This window comes from Triticum aestivum, chromosome 3B (assembly GCF_018294505.1).
Source record: "Triticum aestivum cultivar Chinese Spring chromosome 3B, IWGSC CS RefSeq v2.1, whole genome shotgun sequence".
Classification (NCBI taxonomy): domain Eukaryota; kingdom Viridiplantae; phylum Streptophyta; class Magnoliopsida; order Poales; family Poaceae; genus Triticum; species Triticum aestivum.
Window position 1 is genome coordinate 645066593 of NC_057801.1, and position 7259 is coordinate 645073851.

The following is a 7259-nucleotide window of genomic DNA, read 5'->3' on the forward strand; positions in this document are numbered from 1 at the left end:
CTGGTGAACAAAGTCTGTGAAGGTTTGGAAGTCTACCTTGAAGACTTATCAGAGTTATTGGGTGAGGACTAAGTGTCCTTAGCTCAAGGGGAATAAGATGAAGACGCGGTCTTCTGAGTTGAATCTCAGCCTCCCTAACCAGACGCGCAGTTATCACAGCAACTAGAACTGGTCCAACAAATCCTTGTCCTCTCCAAGCAATTGGTTCTATCCTTTACCTCTCTTTACTTATAGTTTGTCTTCATGAAGTCATTGCCTCCTTTCATGATCTGATTGTCTTCACTATGTGAACACTATTGTCGTTTGGCTTCATACTAACTTCCATCCTGATCCTTACTACCTAGTTGTTGATAGTCTTCGTGCTTTCTCTTCACTAGATGACCAGTTGCGCCAATGGCGCAAAGGCCAAGAGTAAGCCATGTATTGAAAGAGTGTACATTAATATTATTCAGGCACATATTGAAACATATGAGAAAAATTTCCACTTACTATAACTACAAGCAATGCAATACCCATATAATGTACAAGGACATATCAGTATTAACAGAATCATTAATTAGTCAAACACAAATCCACACCCGAGAAGCACATTGCACAGGGTTGAAACTTTTAAGCCTCACATTCACAAGCAATGTGAAGGAGCGCCAACAGAATTGAAATCACTGATGCAAAGTATCATCAGTTAGTAATATTTATACACACAGCTTCTTCATTGTAGTCATATGATGATGAAATCAGTACATCAATACAAACAAAAATTATGCATCCCACTGAACAACATTATTATGCAGGACTCATTTTAAAAGGCCCTCAGTTCTAATTTCTACAAGAGCTTGAAGCTTTGGATCCAAGTCTACGAACCTTCAAATCCAACCAAACATCTTACCATGCAAACACGGTAAAATGGGAAAGAAAGACTCTAGATGTGACGCACCAAAAGCGAAAGAAAATGTTGAACGACCTGGGCGTGAGGAGTTGTGCCGGTGACCTAGTGACGCCAAGCAGCGCGTGGATGTGGACTAGCCTGATGACGGTGGTGGCGGCGCCCTCCTCGTCGACCTTCAACAGCTCGCCAGAGTCTGCAATGCTCATACTTTGCATCGAGTAAACGCATCTCACTAAGAACGGGAATGAGCGTCGCCTTTGGCACGCTCTGCCTTTGGCATGATCTTGATAGCACCCGCTTCCTACAATAGAACATGCAAAGAGAACATAATGAGGATAATATTATGCATGCATCACTCTGCACAAAAAACTCTCCAAGGAAGCAGCTTTTATTACTCTATTCAACGCCCTCAGCTCAAATAACTTTTTCTAAGATGATTACATGCCAATCAAGAACATGAAAGTGAGTTAACAACACAAATGTATGTAGAACAGAGGAAAAATCATCAAGATAAGCATCAAAGAGTGTTGACGTACAAAGATTCTAGTATCGCATTTCACGAACATTCATAACTTGGTCCATTCCAATGACCCTGTACATCCGATAAAAAACTCCCATCATGATTGGTGAGAACGGTTATCCTTCATAACAAAGATCTGTTCCAAAAAACGTAGAAGACACTAACCTTCACAATAGATGTGAGGTCATCATCTAAGATTATAATGTCGGAGCTTTCTTTAGCAACTTCTGTCCCTGACATGTACATTGCAAGACCTATATCAGCCTATACAACAGATCAAGCATAGATATAAGAATAAAACAAAATCTTCTGCAATATCAAGATAAATATATTAGATATGTGTAGGCAAGGCATAGTCTGACCTTCTCTGAAAAACTCAGTTATATTAGTTATACAATGGAGTACCAAGCCAAATATCGGCATACAATTACGCTTATATCAAATATCCACAAAATGAACAATATGAAAACACATTCCTGGCATGTATTATGGAGTGTCTAATCAACAGACATCTGTTTTTTATTTCGGTTCAGGCCGGATTTTTGTCCATTGTCTGGTTGACTCATGTACATGCTTGTTTTTGCTTCATACAGTAGTTTTGGGAAAATCATCTAATTTCATTTGGAGCTCGGGTCGGATTAACTTTTTGCTCACAGTTTCCAGTGTCCCGCCCGGCCCAGATTGCAACCCACCCCTCCCAAACAAAAAAGAAGTGTGAATGAGCAAGGCTGGCAGAGGGGTGCCCTGTCGCTTACATTGCCAATGCCCCTGGGCAATCTACCAAGGTACCTCCCTCTTCCCGGACTCTTTTATGACCCTACATCCACGTGTGGCCATTTTTTGAATGATATCTAGTCTAGAACATCACTGAACTGAACTCCATTAAAACTGAATTTTAGTACAACACCTATGAAGTCCTACAAACCACCGCGCACATTTCATATATATGGTTTTCGCTTTAACAAAAGAGCCCGACTGAAAAGTTACAAACAGCAACAGCAAGCTGGCTATCTAGTCCAGAACATTCTTCGGCAAAAGGGAACTACACAACTTAGTCAACAAACTAAGTTTAGAGGTGCAAATGCATGATGACAGCACACGTAATCCTTTTTGGTAGTCTCAGCGTGCTTTACCTAGCCTGACAACTAAATTTCGAATCATGGCATGATGGCAAGCAAGGAAAATGTAAGAAAATAATTAGCGAATCGTCAAGAACAAGGCTCTGACTACAGGAAGCAAAAAAAGAAATCCCACTTTGAGTAAGTCATTGCAACAACACTTACTGGGCAACTTGCACATAACTTCCACCTGTACCCGTTTTAATCCATCTTAAAAAAATCACATTCAAGGGAAAATAACAATATCACTATGAAAGTTGCTGATGGGCTACCTGGGCCGCACCACCCCACTGCAAATGCTCCTGTTGCTGAGCGAGGAAGAGGCGAAGCGCAGCCTCCCGTGCATCACACCCAAGTGCAGGCTCCGTGAATCGTTCAAGCGAAATCATGCAAGCGCCGCGGATGCCCCAGAATAGCGGGTAGGGTGAGGTTTATAGGGAAAATATAACAGGCAGAAGATAGTGTAGAGATAAACCTTACTTATCTAGACCTTTAATCAAGCTATGAAGGACGTAATTTCGAAATGATAAATGCTTTAAAAAGAAATCACTACCATCCATGTTTAATATGTGACTGAGGTTAATGCCCAACAAATTAATGAAGCTTATATGCACATAGCAATATTGAAATCTGCAGGTTCTTGGTACAGAGCAGACCTACAGAATCTATAACAAAGCATGATACAATCTATTTCTGCACATGGAAATGAACACCATATTGAGAAGGTCAAATTTGTAATAATCCATTGGTTGACAAAGTACATCACAACCTTTGGATGGATAAGAACAGGTAGATTCGGCATTTTTCCTTGAACACATATCAAAATACATGTTGCTTTGTAGAATCAACATATATTCATTATATAGATGTACCCTTTTCTGGCAGAACAAAAACTAAACAATGAGACAATGATAAGCGGCACACAAGGTATAAAGTCAACAGGCAACAATAAGTAACACTAACAAGGAAGAAAGGACACAAGCACGAAACACACACAGTTCAGTAAAATACTACATATGAAATGAGCAAAAGAAAAGAATGCCGAAGGAGGAAGATGGAACCTTGGCAAGACGAAAGTGAGCACACCAGGCATAGGGCCAAGTAAACTGCAACAGGATCTGGAATACAGGAGAAAATAAGTAGCTGGAGAAGACAAGCTGTAGTAGAAGCAGCCTATATCAGTATATCACAAATAATAATACTTACATAGGATGAAACCCAAACCATTCATATTTTCTCTGGGCTGAATCAAGACTATTCATGGGCAAATTACATTATATTTTCAGCAAACATCAGAATTTGAATGTTCCTTCGATCCTAAGACAAGGCCAAACAATAGGAACTCGACACTATTGGAGATGATGGTAAGATAAAAAGCATGAGTAGCACAACAAGCACATGTTTATAGCGAGTCCATAAGGCGAGCAAATCCCCAAGAATCTCTCTTCCTCCTGCTTGTCTCCTTCCTCATCCTCCCTATCTCCTCCTACTCCTGCTGGCGATAAAGCAGAGAATACTTACACAGTCACCACGGACAAATTAAAACAAGACACATATTACTGAATGTACTTATATGTTCTAAAAGAAAATCCTAAAGTAAGAAGATAGTATATTATGGTGTCCCTACTGCCTACTATGTAATCTCTACTGATGAGACGCACTACAAAGATCCAATATTTTGTGCAACATGTAGATGTAGGAAGAACTTCAAAGAATACCGCCTACAGTTTGAGCCGGCTTATCTCAATTTAGGCAAGTGTAGTAGGAAAAAAATGAAGAGATTAATACGCAAAATTGCCTGTAGTTTATAGAATCAAATTCAAAACATAACTTCCAGCCATATCTTCAACAAGGAAATTTAACTTGAGCATCAGAGGGGAATTTATTGCTATACCTATAGGCTTTCGATCCCTGTATAGCTAGTGCAAAGCAGTCACTGCTCTGATTTCTTCCCTGTCCTAACTCCCTTTGCACCACCAGAGTTTCTTAATTTCAAGGTGTGTATATACAGACAATTCGACTGTCCATGTGAATTTAAAGTACACAGATAAAGATACAAGAGAAGATGTAGCACCTGTTGTTCTTGGGGATCTTAATATGATCATCCTTTTCTTCAGCATCAAGCGAAGAAGCATCAGCCTGACCATCAAGGGTGACAAAACAGATCAGGAAGCAAAGATGTGTATATACAGCCTGGCTGCTTCGTCACACTGGAGCACAGGTTCTTCTGGTGCAGTAGTTTTGTTTGCCTCGCTTGCTTTGTCAAACTTCACAAGCCCAAATGCACATACCAAAGTTTGTGGAATTCAAAACCTAAGAAAAGTAAACTAAACCTTCTCCTCTAACGTGAAATTACTAATAAGAGGAAGCAATTGGTACAGAAAAACTGCTGCAACTATGAAAGGAAAAACTGGAAATTTTAGCTACATATCCTGACAAAATTGCTCAAGTGTACTGAACCTGAATATAGACACCTACACTTTAGCACTAACTTTACTATGGATTAGATTCCATTCACTATCATGTGTGGTTGCCACCCTACGTAGTAGCCGGCTGATCACAAGATATTACTATGATTAGCTATAACAAGGGGACAAATAGTTTAATTAGTGGTCAGCCTAACAAGAATCTAAACAATCAGTTGCGAAGAAGCAGTTACATCAGGGTGATGATTGGACCATGAACTGAGAGAGATGAGGAATATACCTAGTACAAATCCAATCGCAGTTCCTTTTTCCTCATTGCTGATTATACCACCGTTGCCATTAGGAACACCTACATAATATGTGTCCACAACTCCTGAATATCCCATCAGAAATAGCAGCAATACAAAACGATGAAAGTGGACTAAAATAGATCATTTACTGTCGTAAAAATTCAATGAGTATGCCAACAGAAGAAAATTAAACCAGGTAACAAAACCACCACTAAACGAACAAGTTGGTGTACAAAATATAACCAATTAGGGTGTAAAAACATGACCTTGAACTTGCACCAAATCCAGAAATTGAAGAGCATTGTTTAAAGAAGAAGACATATGTAGCACATGAAGGATGCAATCTTCTGACAATAACTACTCTCTGGCACACCAAAATAACATAGCACCGTGTAGAACAAATGAACATGACTACCTTGAGAGAAAGAGAGATACAGACAGAGAGAGAGAGAGAGAGAGATCACCTTTTTCTTCACCAAGATCTTCCTCAAGATTCATCCCCTTCTCCTTTTCTCTCAGGTCTGCACACATGTGTTTAGAAAAAACCCATAAATCAAGGAGTAAAAACTGGGGAAGAAGATGAGACCTTGCTGCTCCTTACCTCATGGCCACCCCTCTCATCCTCCTCTGCTCCATGCCCACCATAAATACCAAGCCACCCCTGCTCTCCAATGGCAATGACTTGCACGTGATCCAGAAGCACAGCGCGCAGCGGCAGTGAATCGAGAAACATGTAGAGAGATGGATGACGGTGCAGCTCCAGGCAAGGATTTGGCGGCCACGAAAAGGAGTCGCCGGCTAGGGTTCCGCCCCCATCCATGGCCTTCCTCGAGGACCAGGTGGACGACGGCGCGACGGCGCGCTGGTGCCGGTGCCGCTGCGGATCTGGGCGTCGCTCCGCTCGATCTGGGGCCTTCCCTCCCCTCCCCATCCCTTCCCTTCCCTTCCCTTCCTTTGGAGAGGAAGGAAGGTGAGGCTGGAGCAGCGGCGCTGGAGGGAGAGGAGGCCGCCGGAGTTTGGGTTGGGTGGTTGGGAGACGAGGCACAGGAGAGAAGAGCGGTGGTGGTTGGGGGTCGCAGGAGAGGAGAGCGGCGGCTAGGGTTCGTGCGCGTGGGGAGCGTTCGCTCGCTGCCCGCTCGATTCGCTGGAGGAGAAAGCGTACGGGTGCGGGGCCTGCACGTCGAGTGCGGTGCACTGCGCCGCGGTGGTCTTTTCGCCTCGCGTGACGCCGTGCTCTCGAGGCATCGGTTGCGTCTAGCACCCCTTTCATCTTTTATAAGTTAGATTGCTTATTTGACTATGGCTTGGCTAGTGTAGTCTACCTTCCGCTGCATATCAATAGGTTCATTGCTACTGTTTGTCTTCAAAGCCCTCGTGTTTTGAAGACTTTCATAAAAATCGCCTATTCACCCCCCCCCCTAGTCGATAACTAGCTCTTTCAATTGGTATCAGAGCAAGGTGCTCCCTTGTTCTGTGTGATTCAGTTTAACCACCTGGAGTTTTAGCTATGTCGACTACAGGGATAATCAAGGTCTCCGTTGCGTGCCCTGTCTTTGAAGGCACTGATTACCCCTACTTGAAGAATAAGATGCGTATGCATCTTGAAGCCATTGACGTCGACCTCTGGTATGTCATCAAGAATGGCATTCCCAAGGTCAGTGAATGTGTCACTGCTGCTAATGTCAAGAGGTTCATTCAACTGAATTCAACTGCCAAGAACATCATCTATGGTCATCTGACCAAAGGATAATATGGTCGTGTGAGTGATGAAGTCATGTACCTGGGGTAGGGTCATGGACCTGTCCAAGGTACCCTCCCCTAGGACATCTTTAGAAGAAGCCATCTTCCAGTCGACCTAGAGGGACTCCACTCGACTGACTGGAAGACACTCGACGAACTTGAAGACACTCGACCATGAAGACTCACTCGACCACCAGGAGTTCAAGATCTACTCTGTATCCAAACGGTCTGTAATTAAGTAGTCTTTATGGTCATGATGATACTTTATGTAAGGCGTTA

The 7259-nt window shown here is 42.5% G+C and overlaps 1 long non-coding RNA gene across 7 annotated transcripts; it reads right to left on the bottom strand.

Moving 5' to 3' along the window:
* Positions 1-600: 600 nt before the first annotated feature.
* On the bottom strand, positions 601-6480 carry LOC123071443 (uncharacterized). Of its 7 annotated transcripts, XR_006434322.1 has the most exons (10): positions 5842-6478; positions 5705-5761; positions 5231-5299; positions 4599-4663; positions 4419-4490; positions 3731-4019; positions 2797-3642; positions 1572-1639; positions 1423-1478; positions 601-1187 (listed from the first exon to the last, which is right to left on the bottom strand). It is a non-coding gene; the product is annotated as an uncharacterized lncRNA (long non-coding RNA). The 7 variants fall into 7 exon arrangements; XR_006434320.1 differs by having other exon boundaries at positions 2797-4016; positions 5842-6480; XR_006434324.1 differs by having other exon boundaries at positions 3731-4016; positions 4419-4663; positions 5842-6479.
* Positions 6481-7259: the final 779 nt, after the last annotated feature.